Raw genomic sequence first — 21,646 nt, 5'->3', positions numbered from 1 at the left:
CTATGGATAATGGAAATACTGAGTAAAATAGCTCACATCTGTTGTGATAAATCAAATTCTAGTGCTATTTTGAACATCCTAAGCATCTTCAGACTGTTAAACTGAGCATGTCACTTAACAGTCAATGCATTTGTCTATTAAGTCCTGGGGAATTCAACATCATTTGTATTTGCTGAGCAAACTCCATTGGAGCCAGTGGATAAAGTAGATTTTAGGATGACCTCTGTTGGCAAGAAGTCATAGATTACAGACATTTGATGAGACTTTCTTTCATTTCACCTCCTAGAGTGCAAAATTGAGGGTTATAATTTAAAATCAGTTGCCAGTTGAGAAGAATATCTGAAATTGAGTATCAATGCCTCAAATTGTCACAAGTAACGATGGCACCATAAATAATGTATGAGTGATGATGATTGCTAATCATATTTGGAGTTTTTTAAATGTAGCTCTGACTCCATTTGATCTGAAATTGCAGGAAAGCAATAAATTTTATGGATTTCGAGATATGAAAGTTACATACAAAGGCTTCAAAGGGTACTACAAGTGCTTTCTGGCAGTCTTTATCTATTAAAAAATATCAATTCCTCTGTGGAGAAATACAGAACCTGGGTCTTACATTTGGAGTATTTCCTACTGAAGTAGTAGTATAGTAAAGACAGATACTTATTTCAGGCAGATGTTCTGTCTTTATTTCACAGCATCTGTCTTGCCTTGCTTGCTGGCTATCTTCTCAAGTAACTATTTCTAACAAATATTTGCATTCTACATATACACAGAGAGGATATAGGTGACACCAGAGCCGTTATTTTTTTTATTTATTGCAAGCCTTTCAAATTTTAGTAGTGTTCATAAATGTGTAAAAATGTGTCTGGAGTTCAGCATACCACTGATCTCTTAGCTTTTTAAGTCATTAATTCTTTGTCCTGGAAGGAAAAAAAAAAAGATAAAAGAAAGCATCTAGGCAGGACATAAGAAAACTGGTGATTTTTCCAAGCTCTCTTGTTTCCTCCTATGTGAGCAAGGTATCTGGTAGCAAACACTACTCTGATCTCCTGAAGGAGGGGGTCTTTTCCATGAATCATGAATGGCAGGAGTCAAAGAAAAGCAGCATGTTCCTTTGATGCTTGCCATGCACAGCTGCTCATCTGGGTGTTTATAGAAGTAACCCCCTCTGAATATGTTGGGTTGCAGTCCCCAGGTTTTGGATTTGGAGCCCTGTTGATCACTGCTGTGTTCAGACACTGCTCTCATATCCACTTGTCTGCTTTAGAGGATGGGATGATGTTTGTTTGGGATGTTTTCAATGGCTGCCTGTTTATCCATTGTCTTATTTCTCTGCTCTCCTTTGTCACAGGTGTAGATTTTTTTCATCTCAAGTTTATTTTTTTTTTCAGTGCTGTACTGCTCCTCCACACCCTGCAGTTCCCTTTGTTGGGAGAAAACAAGCTATCAGCACCGCTGCAGGAAGCCTGTTGCCAGGGCATGGACATGTCTGCTTCTCTTCATCATAAGGAGCCAAGACATTTTATGTATGTTCACTGTGTTAAGAGCAGGGTGGCACAGTCACTTCAAACAGCAAAAGACAAAAGAACAGTTCAGGAGATGCATGACAGGGCATGGTGCATAACAGCCAGAGATGTTGGATGCATCTGATCTGATTCTAGAACACAAACAAAGACCTGGCTATTTAGCTGGGGGCAAAAAAAAAAGAAAAATAAAAATAATTGGAGTGATATCTTGTCATAAACAAAGTGGCAAATAAGAGAACTGGCAGTTTCTCAAGGGTATCTAATACCAAGGTTTCTCAGTACTAAGTCTTTCTGCGAGAAGCACAAACGCTTAGGCACTTCAAAGGTAACATAACACAGAGGAACAAGACATGAATATTAATGTAAGGCAAACAGAAACATGATTTCAAAAAGGAAAGTCAGACAGATCATTTAAAGGCAGTGAGATAAGGAAGGAAAAAAAAAACCAAAACATCCAACCCACCAAGAAGTGCTTTTAGGTAAATTGCCTTGTACATCTGACTTTCTCCCTCTGTCCCTCTAGTAAATACTTGGACAAGTAAACTCTGCCAGGTAGCTGACTGCTCCTTACTATTCCCTGGCCTCTTTCAGCATTCACAGTTCATGCAAAACGTATCAACTGTCCAACTATCTGTACATCCACACAGATAGAGAGTTAACATCCTTGCCCTTTAGTCTGATCTTTTTCTTACTCACCTCCAAACTCTTGCTCTGATCTGACACAGCTCAAGTCACTTACCTTTCTTTTCATTCTCACGCATGATGCCAACTTCCTTCTGTTCCTCTGCACCTTCTCCATCAGGAAGGACCAATCACCACTAAACTCTCAGCTGAGTCTCTGCAACTAGGATACTCTACATACTGATCTATGTTCTTGAGAGCAACACCAAGTAAACATAGCATGGAAGACATGGATATTTTGGATTTTTTTTTTAATTGTAATTTCCCCAAGATAGAAAGCAATTTTGCCAGAGAGGCAAAAAACTTCTTTGTTAAATGGCATCTATCACTTTGATAGTGGAATTGCAAGCAAACTGCAATGAATGGTTTGCCCCAGAAAGCTGATGGAGTGAATAAAGGAAATTGAAGTGTGGATTTCCCCACAGCATTTAATAAAAGTGATGGACCTAATTCTCACCAAGAGAGAAGAAGATCAGACTGCTCTACAGAAACTGATTATGGCCATCAGGAGAGGCTCTGAGATCAATAGATATTTAGAGGGTAGCCACAGTATGAGATAAATGTTTTTTGAAAGAGAAAAAGTTTTAAGAAAGAGTGTTGGTGCTATTGGAAAGCCAACAGCTGCTCAAACAAGAACAACAGGAAAAAACCAACCCCAAAAAAACAAAAGCACAAAAAATGTTCTTGTGATCACTTGAAAATATTTGCCCAAAACAGTGGGAGTTTTGGCTGTGTGAACACTTTTTCTGTTTTTCTATTAAGCATACAGCTGAATACCATTTCTTTAACCTATTTAAAGAACTCAAATTAGAAAAATAGGATTTTCTTTTCTGACATACTCTGCAACAATATCATTAGTCAATCAAATAATAACATAACGACCGTACAAAAATGCAAGTTAGACTACTTAACTTCTTTATTGCTTACAAATTAAGCTTATTTTGTCTCCATATGTACTAGTTCATTAAAACTGGCTCTTTCTTGTAAGAAATATAATTGCAACAGTATGGAAACACCAGGCTGATCTTTCAGCCCTGGTGTAATCATAAGCTTACTCGTTCCAGTAAGGTAGAAAAGCTCTCTCAGAGTCCATGTCTGAAAATGCATCAGTGGGAGATTTTTGTCTTTTATAGCTGTCGGAAAACATACTGGGATACCTTATTTGCTGGATGAAAAAATGATGCTGCCATGGGAAAATAAATTATGAAAGCTATCCCAGTAAAACAAAAACAAGCAAGTGAGGCAGCATCTGGAATAAGCACAAAGCAAGAGCACCAGCCTGCGTATGAACTGCAACCTACATAAAACTTATAAAGAAAAGAAATTCTAAACCTTTGAAACAACTCCAATCAGCTTGAAATAAACTGGACTGCTATTCTAGTAATAATACTCCTAAATAAATTGTTATGGTTCAAACAAGCAAAGCAATCAGACTTTCTTTTCTCTGCTGAAACCATATATACTGATTCCCTTTTATCTGCCTATCACAATGCTCTCCTCTGAGCCACAATAATTCATCTTTCAGGACTGAATTCTCCCAATAAAGTTTCAATTCATAAACAGATCCTTTGGTAGCACAACACATTGCCTGAGAGTTTTTCATTCAAGATGAATATTAAAGGCAATTATATATAGAAACCATACTAAGAGTTGACCGAGGTCTGCAAAACCTTTTCTCCTCAGCAACAAAAGTCCTGGAAATAGCATTTTAACTTGTTCATCTGTTCTACCCTATAGGGAAAACTTTATAGTTAAGTATAGAAAAGAAATTTGGCGTACAACTCTGTTACAATAATAAGCACTGTTTTTACAAATAAACTGCAAAGATCAATGAAAAATGCATGCTGTCTCGTGATGTGCTGCCAATATTTTAACAAAGAGCTTTAACAACAAAAAAGGTCCTTCCTTTCCTTGACACAGAAAGGAAGTTGTAAAACTTTTTCATTTTGACCCCAAAAATTCTCCATTATACTTACAGAAAATACAGAAAAACGAAAAGGGGGGCAGTCATCTAAAATTAGCATTTTCCAGGGATGTTTATGTTGTGTCCTGAAAAACTGATCAGTAGAAAGTCAAAGAAATACACCTGTGGACAAGAACAGGAATGATAATCCATGGCATAGACAGAATAAACCAGGGGTAGGTACTTGTCTCAAGCTTCTGATGCCAGGTACAGAGAGCATGCAGGTTTAGCTGAAATTCAGACCAGGAACTTCTGATCATCATTCTTCACATTTTAAAGATTTCTGGCTCACCAGAACTGTCCAGGAGAGTGAACTCTCACAGTAGGGACTTCCTGAGAGCATGAATAGCCATCATTTGACATGAACTTAATTTGAAAATGAAAGAAGCCAGAACCTAGGCAGAATTTAGCCCCCACTAAGCTCAAAATTGTAGTTTTCAAGTGTCTGTTTATCTGCTGCCTAGTCCTGGAGACATCACTATTTTCAAAGTGAGAGTTTCTCAGCAATTGACTAATGTCCAGCATCACTCAGGGTCTAGAAATTAGCTGTTCCCCTACAGGTTTCTAGTAATCATTTCCTGTCAGTAAGTGCACACTGACAACTGTCATAAATCCACAGCTATGTTACACAGGGGCAATAATTTTCTTCTCAAATACTGCTGTTGCTACATTCTCTCCTCAGACTCTACTCCAAATTTCTACAGAGAACTCACTAGTTAAGTCACATATCAAAGGAAAGGGATATTGAGGTTTATTTCCTACGTATTCTTGAGATTGGCTCAATTACAGAGTCTCTCTGAGCTGACAGGGTGTACAGAAAGGCCTTGCAAGAACATGCAGTATTTACTCCTATTCTTTATTGTTACTATTTGCTCTCATTCTTTAATCAGTCTGATTAAAACCAATACCTTGAGCTTTGTGAACAAGTTATTTTAGGATTCATTGCTTCAGAAACAGCACAAAGACCATGAGAACTATCCTGTAATTCTTGCCCATGGTTGTTTAATGAACGACTTCAACATTGCTTAAAAAATGTGTGTTTGAAGACACCTCAGGTGAAAATGCATTAGTTCCAGATTTATCTATTGCTTTGGTTTTATTAATTTGTTGCCTTCAGAGACACGTACAGGATGCTCTCCACTTTGATATCCTGTGATCTGAGAGCACCCCTAGTTGCTCCTGTTGAGAATTTGTCTGAAAACTCAGGCTTACTACAGTTCAGTCTGAGTCATTTCATAGGAAAAACATTCACTCCTCAGTAATACTGTGCACGTGTCTGGATAAAGTGATTAGGTAGTAGCCCTGAGATGAGCTACAGGACTTTTCTAGGTCAAAAGCAAGGCCGTTATCCATTTGTCTTGGGACTGGTAGAAGAATTCAGCAGATCACTAGAACTGAACATCACTAAATTGCGGTCATGTGAAGGATTATAACCACCGAAACCAAAATCAAAATGCTTCAAGGCCACAGTACATATAATTTTTCTGTGCTCACCAAACATTTCAAAACTCACCAAGTATAAGCCTTTTAGAATCCTTTGCCACCACTAATAAGGAATTCTGAATCTTCTGCTCCCAGATGAGATACTGTCTGGCATATCATGAGTCTCCTGAGGAGCTTTGTTTAAATAATTGAGGAAAACCACATATTTGAGAAATATTGGTTTGGAACCATGAACAGTGCAATTCAGACTTAGCTACTGTTTCACGGTTCATGCAGAGACCCATCTTTCTAAAGAAATGCTGTAAGACTTAAGGTTTGATTTCACTACGATACTTTTTGCCAATCATCTTCCAAGCTTGAGACTTGTTGGCTGTCAGCATCTCCACTATTGCAAATACCTGGTGAGTCACACACAGCTTTGGAAAGGAATTTTCAGCATAAGAGAGAAAAAAATGAAACATGGGGAAAAGTTCAGACTTATTAAAAAGGAAAGAAAGAAAAAAAAAGAAAATAAACAAACAAACAAAAAAAGCAAAATTTATGGCATGTTGGATGCTGTCTTAGAACAAAAGACATACCTCCCCATAAGAAAGACCTGGGGCTCATTAGGAATAATGATCAGTGTGGCCTTCAAACAGCTCAGTGTGATCATGTAAGGAGTTCAGGAAGTAGAAAACAGCTGAAGTATTGGAGTGTCGTTTCAGTATATGTTCAGCTGGAAGACTCGCATACAGTACCCATACTACTCCTTTGTTCAACGCAAAACTTTTCTCAGGCTTTTGTCCTTGGAGTTTTTAATGTTCTATTGACTCAACTCTATTTACTCTTTTAGACACAAGCTCAGCAAGCTGGCAGACCTAGTTAGCCAGGAAGATCCATTAGCTTTAAGAAATTTTAACAATTAGTTAATATTTATATTGGTAGACTTCTTTGTGTGGTTTCCCAGGAATAGAGTGAAAAAAATCCAGGGAATTTGTAATGGGTTAGCTCTAGGAACCAAGGGCACTCTTTAAATTGCTTTGCAGTGTCAGTCCCCATTTCATTTCAGCCTTTGCTGATTTTTTTTTACAGCACAGTAAGAGGTTTATAGCTTACTGACAAAGACAGAAAGAGAAAGAAAGGGAAACATAAAGTTGTCAGCTGTATCCTTGGGGCTCTGATAATCATGAAAGGGCTTCCCATTTAACTGGTTCTACTTTGGGTTATTGGATCAAATCCACCTTTTATATGTAGAATTATTACAGTAGAGTTTTAAGCTTTCATGTCGGAGACTTGTTACTGCTCCACTTGTGTGATTTCAGTTCTGTTTTAGGGGAATAAAATGGGTTAAAGCTCAGCAGGCCCTGGGCATGGCTCACTTTCATGGGAGCAGAATGCTGGCATTGTGATAGGCAGAGAGACACTCAAATCCATGAAACTCTAGCAATTACCCAGGACCCACAAGAGGTTCACCACGGGAGGGTATCCCTGATCCAGCTGACATGGGGTGCTGGGAGCTGTAGGTATTGAGAGCAGAGGAGCTCTGTGACCTCCTCTTGCTGCCCAGGGGTTATGGATGCACAACTCAGGGACATGCAGCCTTCCTGAGGCAGTAGGGCACAGCACCTCACAGCTCGAGTTGATCCCACAGCTCCCACTTAGTGCAGGAGCAGCGTTTTCCACATAGCTTCTGCATGAACTTTAAATAAAATCCTCCTTCCCTAGAAGGAGTGAGCACACCTTGGGAAAGCAGGGGAAAACCTGAGCACACAGCACGCCTCTGTTCTCCCACTTCGAGGATTATTCTTACATCTGTCTACAAACAGGATAACTGTGAGTGCAGGTAAGAGAGTAATTTGACTGCCTTAGCTCAGTAATTAGATTGCAAATGGAAGCCAGCCACCCTGACCTCCTGATTCTGCTTTAAAGCCACCACTGCAATCATTAACTACTCAGACAGACTTGAAAATACAAGTCATACGTGGGACATCTCACTGTAGAAAGCATTGAATAAGAGCAAAGCAAAGACAAATAACTCCACTGTAATACCAGAAAGAGTTGGGATAGGTAATCAGTTTGAAAAATAAAGGACCTGATTCAAGAAAAGCCAATTTGTAGTAGTGAGAACAGGGAGAGTAAATGTTCATAACAACGGCAAGATGCCATTTATCTGTGCAAAGATCAGCTGATGCACAGGTAGAAAAGGCTGCAGTCATTGGCAAGAAGTTCTACAGGTCAAACACTCATAGCAAAAAGAACCCACTCCTTACAGTTGCCTTAAGTCTGGCTACATTTCATGGTTCTTTGGCCTCACAACAGAGGAAGAAGCAAACAGACTTTTACTTTCTGTACCACTGAAGGGTTACAGACCTCTGCCAAGCTGTACTGACACTCTATTATCATTATACTGCAAAGGGTCCATATTGCCTGAGTGTGGTACCTCATTGATGTTTCTTGTAGGCAGCTCCTCTAAGCACTGACTCTTCCTTGTCCTCACAGTAGTCAACTGACTCCAGGTCCCACCAATCCACTCTTTTATAACACTCTTCTTATTGGCTACAGCTGTGGCCTGTTAAAATCAGGCCTGCTCCTAATCTTTAATAATTAACCCAGCTGCAATTCTTTAGGGGGTAAGATTACTTTCTATACTACCTTTATTTACTTATGTTCTACCCCTTACAGCACTTTCTATCCTTTAACTACTCTCACTTCTCACACCCTTTTCCAGTTGCAAAGTCTCCCTCAAAGATATGGTGATCAGAACTCTGCTTAGAGTATCAGCTAGGAAAAAAGTAGATGTTTGTACGGCAGTAAGATGATGGGATTTTAAAAATTGTTTTATTTTTCCTTCTTAATGATTCCTAGTGTTTAATCAGTTTTTTGACTGCTACTAGGATTATCTTTTCATTTATCTATCAGAATTCCAGAGGTTTTCTCTGCAGCAGTAATAACAGGCATTTTACACAATTATAAGATCAGGTTTTCTCCATGTACATTTTTTTACACTTGTCTAAGCAAAATTTAATTTGCCATTTTTTGTATAGTCATCCAAACATATCCAACTTTTTGCTGTCAAAAATAGAAGTACTGCACTCCACGTAACTACTTGGTTTGCTTTTCATTCTCTATCAATTACTTCCTCATGTAAATTTTTGTGAAATTCATACAGCTTCAGCAACTCTTTCTGTTTTGCTGAAGCAACAGCTTTCCATTAAATATTGCATCCAGCTTTCCTTGGCAATATATTAGAGTCTTCATTTGCTTTGTAGTTCAGTGATTTTATGCCTTTTCAATGTTTTACATATAAATTAAACTGAAAAGGACATAGACACAGCTGGTTTAACTCAATGTGGTTTCAAGTAAAGTTTCTAACTTTCTTCCCGTATTTTCAGTAACTTTGAATAATTATTTGTGCAGTTGAGTGGGTTGTATATAAAACTACTGGTGGGATGTGTGCAATAGAAATGTTAGAGATGATCAAAGTCTAAAAATTTTTAATTATTTTAGGTTTCCCTTCATCGTCTCTGCTGTCATTTTAACCAAAATATCTTTGGCATGGCTGTGTTGACATGACAAGATCCACAATTGACAGACAATTTGCTGAAATACGTGACTAAATCCACTAATCCAGAGCAGGATCCTTTTTGAAATATTAAACTGGAACCTTTTTTAAGAACTTGCAATAAAATTTGCAAATATAAACCCCAAACACTGCACTATGCATGGCGTATTTTTTACCTTATTGTCCATATTGGAGGAGCTACTGGAGAAGACACAGGAAAATCTATGGTGTTAGAATCCTGTTCAACAAAATAAATTGTTCTTGTTCCTGTATAATGATCCAGAATAAGAGAGCCCTATTATGCAGCATTACATGAGCACTGAATCAACAGCTTATTTTGAACAAGAACATCCTCCAAACAGCGATATGGTGGAAAAATATTTTTTACTAAACATTTTAAGAGAAATTTAAGTAACTAATGATCCAGTTGTTAATACATCCTACTTGTTAGTGGTTTTCCTAACCTGCAGAAAATATAATTGCTTTGGAAGATTTTGTTGCCAGTTTATTATACACCTCACATTTTATTATACACCTATTAAAAAAAATGATGCTAAGTGCCTTGAAATGCTGACTTCCATGCTAACTTCAGCTTCTTGCAATAAAAAATTCCAAGACACCAGGTGAGCCTGCTAGATGGAAATGAGGAAAATTATCACTTACTGGAATAAAGAGGCTGCTTGCAACCATGCATTTAGGTGAGCTGTTCTAAAGACCAGGTATATAGTTGAGGTCAAGGAATTTCAGAGGAAATGGAAACAGAGAAAGTGAATACTGCAGAAAAGGACAATGAATATCAAAACTAGAGAGAATGATCCAAACCATTTACTCACAAAAAATTTTAAGAGAAATATTGATTGGTCTGAAGGAAGAAGCAATGGAAATGTCTGAAAGTACCAAAGAACTCAATAGAGAACAAAGGTCAAAATAAAAGCATGCATTAATAGCCAAGGACATGGCTGGCAGTAATTGACTGGTTAAAACTCAGGAATAACTCTCATCAAGATCTGCAGGTCTATAATCTGATAAAACCACTGCACACGTTTTCTTTCAGCAGAAGATCTGCATGCTAACAACAGGCAGGTGACAACAAGGTGATACCACAGTGTGTGTGCTATCCAGTTCCTCTTATCCCAGCAGGAAGATTGAGAAATGCTGTGAGAAGATCCAAAATGGAGAAATACTGATGAAAATTTGATGTGTTTTAGGCAAGCTTAAGAAAAAAATTTCTGAGGCAAAATAATCACACTAAGCCTTGTAAAAAGAAGTAAAACTATTTCAACAGCGCCAGAGAAGAACAATGTGGAATAATGAGGACCCAGCTGCTGGGGTACCTTTTCCCTGTCACACACAAGTGACCCTGGACAGACCACTCAGACACAAGTGCTTGTGCTTTGTGGTGATGAGTCACAGAATCACAGAATTGTTTGGGTAGGAAGGGACCTTCAAAGGGCTCTGAGGGTGAGTGAAATCTGTGTGGGAACGACCATGAATGTCACGAATGTCTTTGTTTGGGAAAAAATATCTCCTTGCTCCTTTACAAGGTCTCAAAATGAGTTAATTTCCTGTTTATGTCAGCTAACCAAGCCTGTGTATTTTGATCACAATTACAGGCTTAAGAAATTCAAGAATTCCCTTTTAAAAATTATGTACCTAATGACACCATATGCACTGTAAATTATTTTTTAACATTTTCATGTTACCTTTTTTTTTTGTTTTAGATTTTCCATGGAAATAATAGGTAGTGAATTGTAAATTTTTTATAAAAATTCCAGACCCCTCAGCATCAGCAGCACATTTACTGATGAATATTTTACAATTATTTTAACACAATATTTTAATGATCAGTTTGAGCTCTATCCACTGCTCCTCAAAAAGGGATAAGTTCTTACAGAATGTTTGCATTTCTTCACATCTGAATTATACAGTAGCAAAGGTTCTCTAAGGAACATGACTGCAATCCTCCTACTAAAATCAAGAGTAAGTTATTGGGAAGTGGGGTGTACAAATGGTGGAGAGAAGAAGCTTAACATTAAGTAAGAAGGACAATAATAAGGCTTATCTTTGATATTTATGTTTCAGAGTTTGGGGCCAGGGTAGGGATATAACAGACTGTTATTAAAATTAAACTCAAAAGACCTTCTATCAAAAAATTGCAGCTCTGTTTTCTCTGTATGCCTGGATTTTACAGACTGTGTGAAACTGCAGTGTTCATTCATTTTGTAACCACAAACTGTGGACCAGCTCAAAGCCACGTGAACTCCTAGACAATTCTGGATTCCACAGAATTACTACCAAATTCAGCATCTAAGAGGGAAACAGCTCAATACAGCCAGGAAAATCAGATTAGGTACTAATAAAACTGGTGTCTGCAGACTCTGAAGAAGCATGTGGATGACTGTTACACCTGGCCTAACAGCATGTGATCCAAAGTGACAAGGTGACAAAGCAAAAGAAACCAACTTTATAGATAGATCTAGACATAGATACAGGTATATAGATATGTAGACAAAGAGAAAAAAGTTAGTCCAGACACTTGGAAAATTTATTGGAATAGAATAATCCAGGTAGAAGGCAGACCTGAAAGAAAGACAAATTAGGGTGCTTTACCTCTTATGAAGGCTGAGACCTGCTTCTCCCTGCTGACCTTGAAATTGCAAATATAGTAACTTCCGGAACTGTTAGTGAAACCTGGAGCAGGGGACTGGTGAAGCCCCTGCGTCACATCTTGCAGACCTTGTCTGAGATATGGGACTGCACTGAATGCACAGAACAATCAGTTCTGTAATTCTGAAACTCTGAAGTCACCTGACCTCAGGTGGGACCCTTCTTACAGAAATTTGCTGAAATTTCATCAGATATATTTCCTTTGGTAAACAGATTCCTTCAAGACTTATCTCAGTGGTCTCTACTCATTTCAACTCTTCCTCAAGCCCTCATGCCACATTAAATTTACTTTATTTTTGCGCTAGAAAAATGCCACTATATGTGTGAGATATACCACAACCATCTGAAATTTCAGTTACTTTGAACTGGGAAAAAACCACCATGTAAAACAGTAAATATGACACAGAGCTGAGTAAAAGGAGATAAAACCAGAAAATACATTGTAGAGCCAGAGGGTATCCTATGGGATATAGGAGACACTAAAGGCCAGGTAATACTGAGCTGGACCCATAGCCAGGTCTGAATCACATCTTCAAGAAAAAGAGAAAAGAAAGAAAAGCAACAAAAAAAAAAAAAAAAAAAAAAAAAAAAGGAAAAACAAAAGAGAAAGAAAAAAGAAAAAGAAAGAAACCCATTTGGTTGAGGTAACTAGACATGTAAAGCAGTTATCAGTATTGCTGAAGTTTTTTATTGTGCTTTCATCTCTATCCCTCTGTCATTCCTCTGCTGCACAGTCTAGTGTGCTGCTTTTGAGGATGTTGAAACAGGAGCAGTACTGCCCTTCTCACATGAGCCGGCAGAGACACAAATGCTTGCTGCATGCTGTCTATTCCATGAGATCTCCCAATATTCTGCCTGTTCCACCTTTAAGAGGAATGTGTGCATTTCCAAAATTTTTGTACTTACATCCTGACATCTCCCAGATCATTAACAATGGAGGCCAGGCCATGTGCTCCTGTATATTCCCCATTTCAGAAGCAGGTGGCAGATGAGGCGTCTCCACACTGAGCACCATTCTGCCATGAGAGAAACTGATTATTGTTCAGGGATTATCTTGATACACTTGGATGTAGAGAAGTTTGTCCCTTTCTTAGTTGGCATTCTGGAGGAGAAGACTCCTGGCCTCCACCATGTCCTGAGCAGCTGCTCTGTCACAGCCCAGGGGGTGGGAGCCAAACACACAGTGCACAGCTAGAGTAGGAGAAGACCAGGAAACTGTGCTGCCCCTATTAAGTAACAGCTTCACTATCCCAGGACAGCTTAAATCCCTCCTGAAATTTCTGGGAGAAACTGGCCTGTTGAGTGCCCAGCTTGGAGCGAGGCAGTTCTACAGAGGACGTGCACCATTGTGCCCTCTGTAGCATGCCAGAACAGCAAAGCTGCCATTATCAGAGAAAATAGAGCATATGTTTTCAAATAACCACCCATCTGTTTATCTTTTTTATGCATGTATTCACTGTGACTGCACCTAGGGTTGGTGTCTGCTCAGAAATAACAGACCTCGGTAGGGAACACCTGGAGGCAAGTAGAGGCACCACAAAGACACAAAATAAATAGGATAGGTGATATTTTGTCTCCACCTGCCAAAGGACTAGAGGGCAGCTTTTAGAAATTCTATGATTGTACAATTGTAGTACTTCTCCTACCATTTACAAGACAATCTCTGATGATTTAATCTTTTTATAATAATTTTCTTTACTTATTTTCTTTATGCATTCACACACAGAATTATGTAAGACAATGAAGCTCCGTCTCTCAACACAACTTCAGCTGCATCTTTTCTTTTTGTGATATTTTGAGGATTCACAAGAGTTTTCTCTAATGTTAGCTTAATATTTCTCAAAAAATGTTCACTTTCTTTTCCTGAACACCCCCTCTTGCCAGCCTGCATGTCAACAGAAAAAAATCTTACAGCAAATATTAAACAGCTGTTTTTTCCATCTATAGTATCATATATTGCACCTTTAGAACTTCTGTACATTTCAATGACCCAAAGAACACAATAAACTTCTGTGGCATTGGCAATAAATGAGGTTGTAAAGAAGTGTCAGCTAATACTGCGACAGCTCATAATAAAGCAGTTTTCTCTCTGCAGTACACATGTACAGCAAACTTCCATAAACACCCATGAACTTACATGCAGAAAAATCCCAACTTAAAATTTTAGGATCCCCAGCCCTAATTTGAAAATTGTCTTCAAGAAATCCATGCCACAGTGTCTATATTTTGGTAAGCCATCTGGAACTGCAGTGGAAAACTTCCCAGTTTCTCTCATCTGCTCATTTTGGTTTCATAAATAGAGGATCTCATGGAAACAAGCAGAGTTCAAAATAGTGAAAGATGGGAAATGTCTTCACGTTGTTCAAATCTCATCAAAAAAGAAAATTGCATTGCTTACACTTCTTCTCTTTATTTAGTTCTTCACCCATGAGTAAGTTCCACACTGCTGCATCTTACTAAAAGGAATCTTTGAATATTATTTTGGAAAAAAATCTTCTTTTGTAATTTTCCAATTATTTTTTGTGTACACACAAGGAAGGAAGGAAAACTAGAATAGGCAAAACTCATTTGATAATCTCACTTTTACTTTAGAATTTCTTTCAGTCTCATTTTAATTCCTCAGCATGGGCTATTTTTTTGGCATGCTATTCAAGCCTGTGAATCTGAATTTGATTGATGCATATTTGTATTCTTCCACAGATTCTACAGCTGTCAACAATTTTTCCAGCTAATGAAGCACATTCCCAACATCACCCACCAGTGAAAGAAAATGCACTGCAGCTACATGGCTAATGAGAGCACATTAAAAATATATGAATGAGCAACACAACTTCAGTTATTACTTAAAGACAGAGCTATGTTATAATAGTTAATGCATACAATTAACCATTGAAATTCCTTGTTGTTTGTGTGTTTCTATTGTCATTCCTATGGCAAACTGATTCCAAAGAAAAAAAGCCATTTTGCAGAAGTATTTTTATGAATCACAGATCATATCTGGCCTGGAATAAATGATGAGTTCTACCAGATGTATGGAAATTAATTTCTTCAATCTATTAAAAGAGTTTTAATAAAGGACTCCCAGGAGAATGTGTAAGTTCCAGCACAACAGTGGAGATACATATTACTGCATTTGCATCCTCTCTGAATTTACTCTGTACTCATATCTGGGGGAAAAATGGGTAGGAGAACGACCATCATCCAATTGCTCTTGTTTCTTTACCAGCAAAAATGCTACCAGTTAAGTGAAAAAAATAATGCCTTGCTTAAAATGGAAGGTTTGGGTACAGGTTTGTTTTTGTGAGATTCATGGATGAAGATTCCTGCACGGAATAGCTACCATTCAGCCCCTGAATACTTATTTTACACTGTACCTTACACTATGGGTTAAATTAAACAAAATTTGCAAGTGTCCATACCTGTTGACAGAGATTCATTCATTTTTTCATTTTCAAATGCCTGAAGGAAGAGCAAACAATAGTTCATAAATCATCTATCTCTGTATTTTATGGAGAAAAGCAAGGCTTCTTCCAAATGCCCTGTGATATCTTTATTAGGATGACATACAATGCCTTCTGGGAATATGTAACAGAGATCTTACAAATTGCCCTCTTAAAAAAATCTGTTCCACTCCACAGAAATTAAAAGGAGCTGGCAGGATGTGCAACTCACAGCTGGGTGTCCAGTTTTGAGATTTCTGCACCCAGGGCTATGAAGCCCTGCCTGAAAAGGAAATGTTTATCAAAGGATTCAATCCCAGCACAATCTCACTAGGGCCTACAGAACAAGAGGAGTCCTTTAAGTTATGTAAAGTTCTGTGGATTTTTAACACAAAAACCTGTGTTAATTGGGAATTTATGGAGAGGGCAAAATTTTTTCCCAAAACCAGCTTAAATGTTGGCAATACAGCCCAGAGATGTCTTATGAGTTAAAAAGCAGAAGGAAAAGAATACCTTTACCTTAATTATATATGATGAGTACATGAAATATACACCAGAATCCTCTGTATCTTCAAGTATGTCTATTTCACATGACTCTTTCAATAAATAAAGCAAGATTTAACCCCTATGTGCTCTGGATGATAAATATGATGGCAATCCTTCAAATGAATACAAACAGGAACAAGAGCAGGTGAAATATTTGGATCTGTATAGGAGTCCTAACTGGATAGTTTCTGGCATCCTAGCAAAAACTATTTTATTTACATACTTGCACATGGTAATTTTGGAGGAAAGCTCAGGGGAAGAATACACTTATCTTGTTCATGACAAAAAGCTCCTAAACTTGCAGATTTTTTACACTGACAAAGTACAGAAGTTGAAGAAGAGTTGAAGAAAGTTATTTTAAAGACATAGATGCACACATACATTTATTTAAGCACACATGCACTTATTTCTTAGCTACCCTTAAGCTGCTGAGGGCCACTTAAACCCAAAACGTTGCTGCTAAATTGTTCAGGGCAGGATCCTTCAAAAAGTCAATCCACCTCAGGGCCCTGTGCCTGGTTCTGTTGTCTCCCATTGTGAGGTGGCTCTGCATTAACAGGGTCCCTTTTAGTCTTCAGTGGCTGCTAATCCTGCCCATTGGGCAACCCAGAGCAGGCAAGGAGGGAAGCAGGAGGCTGTTGGACCTGCCCACAAACCTGTTCCCTGGATGCTTTCTCACCCCTGACTGAACTGAAGGGACCTGGGGATGCATCTGTTTGTTAATTTAGCCATGCTTCATTGTTGCCCCTGGCTGGTAAATCATCCTGTAGTTCTCCGTGTCACAAAACCAAAGCTTTGACACCTTCCCACTCCAGGTTTTTTCACAGCTTGTCTCTAAACGTGTGTGAGTACGAACTATGTTTTCACACTTATTTGGCTAGCACCTGGCACTGCCAGTCATATTCTAATCTTAATATTTACTTGGAATGGAAAAATATTGAGTATCATCTGAGAGGCAGAAAGATCCTCCCAGAGGACTGAATACCTGTTGTTCTCCCCGTTTAATTATGCATAATTCTTTTCTAGGCATTGTATCTTATGTTTTTCTTGAAGCCAGATGAAAACCTTTTTGCAGTGAGTGATGTAATTTTGAAAGATATCTTGTTATGAAGAAATAGTACTATGATTTCAGGTCCTATTAAATTGAAAATATATGTCTGGGATATGACAGAATGGTAAGAATGACACATGGTAAGAATAGCCATTTTGGAACTATAACCACATAAATCTTTCATTTGCTTCAATCAAGATACAGTCAGTCACAGGACTACCACAACACTGGTGTTAACATGGCCCTGGTGCTAAGGCTATAAACATGATCTTGGTTGCTAAGCTTGAGAAATCTAGATAAATTCTTCTGGAAGGAGGTACTTCTGCATGAATCTCCTCTCTATATGTTTTTTTCTGGCTGGAATATCAATAAGGTTACACCGGGTGTGGCAGAGATGGGGCTCGTTTCCCCAGAGCAGCCCTCCCAGTGCTGAGCTTGGCACTGGGAGCTGGAAAGGGGCTGTGACACCCCAGGGCTGTGGCCACTGCTGAGCAGTGCTGGCCGTGCACCACTTCCCTCTCTCACATCTCACCCTCAGCAGCAGGAGAAGGGTGGGCAAAGCCCTGTGAGGAGACACAGCCAGGACAGGCGACCCACTCTGACCAAAGGGATATTCCACACCACATGGTGTCAGCTCAGATACAAAAGCTGAGGAAGGAGAAGGAAAGGCCAACATTTGATACCAATTACATTCATCTTTTGGAGCAACTGCAAAGTGTGCTGGAGCTGAAGGGAAGTAAGGAATAAAACCTCTGGGGTTTTTCCTTTGTTTCTGAGAGCACGACCTTCACTTTTGTGTTAGCAAACTGCCTTTATCTTGACCTAGAAGATTTTTTTCCATCTTATAATCTCCCCACCCTGTTCTGCTGAGGGAGTGATAGAGTGGCTTAATGGGCACCTGGAGTCTAGCCAAGGTCAACCACCACCAAAGACCATCAGGTAAATTTCATGGTGACCAAAACGTAGCAATGGGGTGAGTTTGCAAAGACTGAATAGACATATAGATACAAGCATACTTTTAATAGCAGTCAGATAATCACACACAGTGAATAACTTTTTTTAAAAAAATTGTGTTCGCTTAGAGGTTTTAATTACCATCTATGTCTGTTGTGGTAATTTCTGAATTGTGTGTTCCTTCTTATCATACTGAAAAGTGATTTTCAGGCTCTCCCTGAGCTAGAAAATTTTGAGTGCACTGTATGTAGATTGTATATTTATAAGAAAAGTCTACTATAAAGAGGACCTGATTGAGTTCAGTTACTTAGGACTTGCATTTATTGAAACAATCTCCTATTGTTCATTAAAGGAATTCATGAAGCTCTTTCATCTCTTCAGCAAAAACAACAAAAAGAAAAGTCTGAGCACTATCTAGAGTTATCTCTGGTGGATTTGGTTTTGCTTCAGCATGGTTAAATTAGAGTTGGGTCTTGGATTGATTAGTAAAATCAAGGACTCAAGGTCTGAGTCTGTTGTTCACACAGGAGGTCCAACCACGTCAGAGACAAACACCCGCTTTAAGTTACTGAAGGGAAACTTGAGTTACTGCAGTGTAACTGAGAGGATAATCCAATCAATTAACCAAAAGGTTGTAAAGGAATTCTTACATCTTGGGCTAAACTTTCACTCTAATTTGCATAGATTTGCATTACTTATACTTTTCAAAAGGTATTTCCATAATTTAAAAGTTCAGTTTTCGGTCAGTGGTCCCACTGGGTTACTCCAGAAATACACTGTAATATTTACAACCCCTATCACCATTAGGCTGCAACCACAAATTAAGAAACTCCCATTCCAATGAGTTGAAAACATTTCCTCTGAGTGGCTAAGTCAAACCCTTCCTCAACCCACTTTTTCGTAGGATCTAGTCACATTTTTTAGCTTTTCTTGACTGTGAAACAAATGGTTTGGGGGTAACATCCATACATCTAGAGTGAGCCTTAACAGATGGAAACATTAAAATGCTGTTGGGGAAATATAAAGCCCTCAAAAGCTAAAAGCACATACATTGTGCTGTATTCAATAGACCAGATCCATTTCTATTACTTGGACCATGTACTCTCCTGGAGGCATTTCTGTGATTCTTATTGAGCCAAGGACACAGCTGAGATCTGGATACCTCTTATGATTGCCGTGCGACGTTCCACCTCTGATTATAATCATGCCATGATCCTTTTTTATCCCCTCAGTATCAAAAAAAGTGCCAGGACCTCACTTATCAAAGTTGATGTTCTCATCACAAAGAAGATCAGAAAGGCAGTGGTCAGAAATTTCAGAAGCTAATTGATGACTGAAGTTCAGTTTTCAGCGAACCAGGATTTCACACTACCTGCTCACATGTGTGTAGAGGAGGTTTATCTGGTGGTACAAGTTCCAGACATGAACTAAGAAATGCAGCTTTCCCCATTCAAAATGCAATTGCTGCTCATGCAAATCTCCCCCTGAGCCTGCACAGCTCTCAAAAGCAACACATGAGGTTGGTGACTGCAGAGGAGGAGAGGGTGATTTTTAGTTAATCACTGCTGCTCTTTTCTGCAGCAATCTTCTAAAATGGCTGAGGGGTAGCTAGCATGCATTCTGCATTTGACTGGCCTGTTTTCCACTCCCTTTATATTATATGTCTCCTTTCAAGTTTACAGAGCTTCCTACTGGAAAAAAATAGCCATTAACTTGTCCAACACCTACAGAAACCCAGAAACCCAGCAACTAAAGAAATCTAGCAATAACATTACAATGCCAGCTAACAAAAGGTTACTATTTATGGTGCCATAAATCTTCAGGGGAAAAGAATGCATAGAGAAGCTGAAAGAAGGCAGGTGGGAGGCAGAGATATTCTTGCTGAACAAGAAAAAAAATTATCTCTCCTCACTTTTGTATTTGTACTTCATTTTGAAAAGTAGTATCCTACTATGTTGATTCTGAGTTCAAAGAGAAAAGAGAACATTCCAGAATAGTATTAAGTTTTAGTCAGAAGAATGGTTCAGGGAATTAATAATCACAGGGGAGAGGCCACAGGGAAGAGCTGAGATTGCTGCTGTGCAAACAAAACCCGGCCTAGCTTTCCACTACAACTCTACTTCTTCAAGACAAAAAAAAACACCAAAACACCCCAAACTTGCATCTGAGTACTTTTACATGTAGCTTGTTCCAAACAACTAAATATCACTGTTTGCACTGTGTGTGAGACTTAAAAATCACAGGTTGAGATCTCTGTCAGCAGAATCACTCTTGAAATCCAGCAACTTCTGCCAAGTCTCATCAGGTAAGGCTCTCACCCCATGTCTTCTCTTGGCTCACAACATTTGCAGGCAATATAGCTGTGGTGGGTTCATCTTGGCCACCTGCCAGGCACACCTCCAGCTGCTCTCTCACTCCCCCTCCCCAACAGGATGGAGAAGAAAATGAGATAGAAAAGCCCATGTGCTGAGATAAAGACAGGAAGATCATTTATCAAATACCATCATGACCAAAACAGACTCGAAGATTAATTTCATTCATTGCCAATAAATATAGAGTTGGATGGTGAGAAATGGAGACAAAAGTAAATCAGCACCTTACCCTTGCTCCCCTGTTTTCCCAGGCTAAACTTTATTTATTCATTCCAATATCTCCACCTCCTCCACCCCTCCAGACAGGGCAGGAGAAGGAGGATGAGGTTTGTAACCAGTCCATAATATCTCCTCTCTGCAGTTCCTTCCTCCTCACACTTTTCCCCTTCCCCAGGATGGAGTCTTTTTCATGTGATGCAGTCCTTTAAAGCTGCACAGACATGGGTCCTCTCCATGAGTGGCTGTCCTTCAGGATTACCCTGCTCCAGTGTGGGCTCTCCACAGGCTGTGCCCAGATGTGTGCTGAGAAAATTGCCTAAATGAGACTGTCAATAAGCAGCCCATCACCTCCACCTTCTGTCAACAACTTCCAAGAAGTGTTAATTCAGTTTCTAACTAGAGTTTGCTGTCAGGCCTAGGCAGAAAGGAAGGAAGGAGCAGGGTTGGAGGATAGGGTTCTCCCTCAAATAAATCTGTCACCTGTTCTTGGTTTGCACCTTTTTTGTTTTAGCAATTCTTACACTTGTGTTAGTGGAACATGTTGCCTTCCCAAGTGTATTACCAGAAGTGTATATATATAAAGTATATATATAATCTTACATTTGGATTCATGAAACACTCAGACTGGTCAATGAAAACAGAGGAAGAAGGAGGCTTTATGAATTCTGCTCACTACACCCCTGAAAGTAGTCAAAAATCAGCTCTGGGTTGCCCCCAAGACCTGTGCCTCTGAACTACACCTAATCCTAAACGATACTAACTGTAATTCTATTTTATTGTGAAAAAACATTTAACCCTTTGAACTCTCCTTTTTATTGCAAAGACTTCGCTTTCCTTCCTTCTCACTTTTCTTGTTTGTTTGTCAGAGAGAAGCCTCTCCTCTCCTCTCCTCTCCTCTCCTCTCCTCTCCTCTCCTCTCCTCTCCTCTCCTCTCCTCTCCTCTCCTCTCCTCTCCTCTCCTCTCCTCTCCTCTCCTCTCCTCTCCTCTCCTCTCCTCTCCTTCCCCATCAAATATTAAAATGGCTTTTTTTTTTCCTATTGGAAAAAATACTGAAATACTATAGCAGATCCCCTTTCACTCTCACCTTATCTGAATTGATTTCTACTCCAAAATTCCTTTATTCTGCACCATCTTGTGTCCTAGATTCTATGGGTTGTTGGCAGCTGCCTTCAGTTATATCTTTTAATCTTCCCCTGTCACTCACCTAAACTGCTATTTCTGACTTATCTTGCTCACCTG

The sequence above is a fragment of the Zonotrichia albicollis genome, chromosome 2, assembly GCF_047830755.1.
Source record: "Zonotrichia albicollis isolate bZonAlb1 chromosome 2, bZonAlb1.hap1, whole genome shotgun sequence".
Lineage (NCBI taxonomy): Eukaryota > Metazoa > Chordata > Aves > Passeriformes > Passerellidae > Zonotrichia > Zonotrichia albicollis.
The sequence above is the reverse complement of the archived record's forward strand: the minus strand, read 5'-3'. Positions refer to the sequence as shown.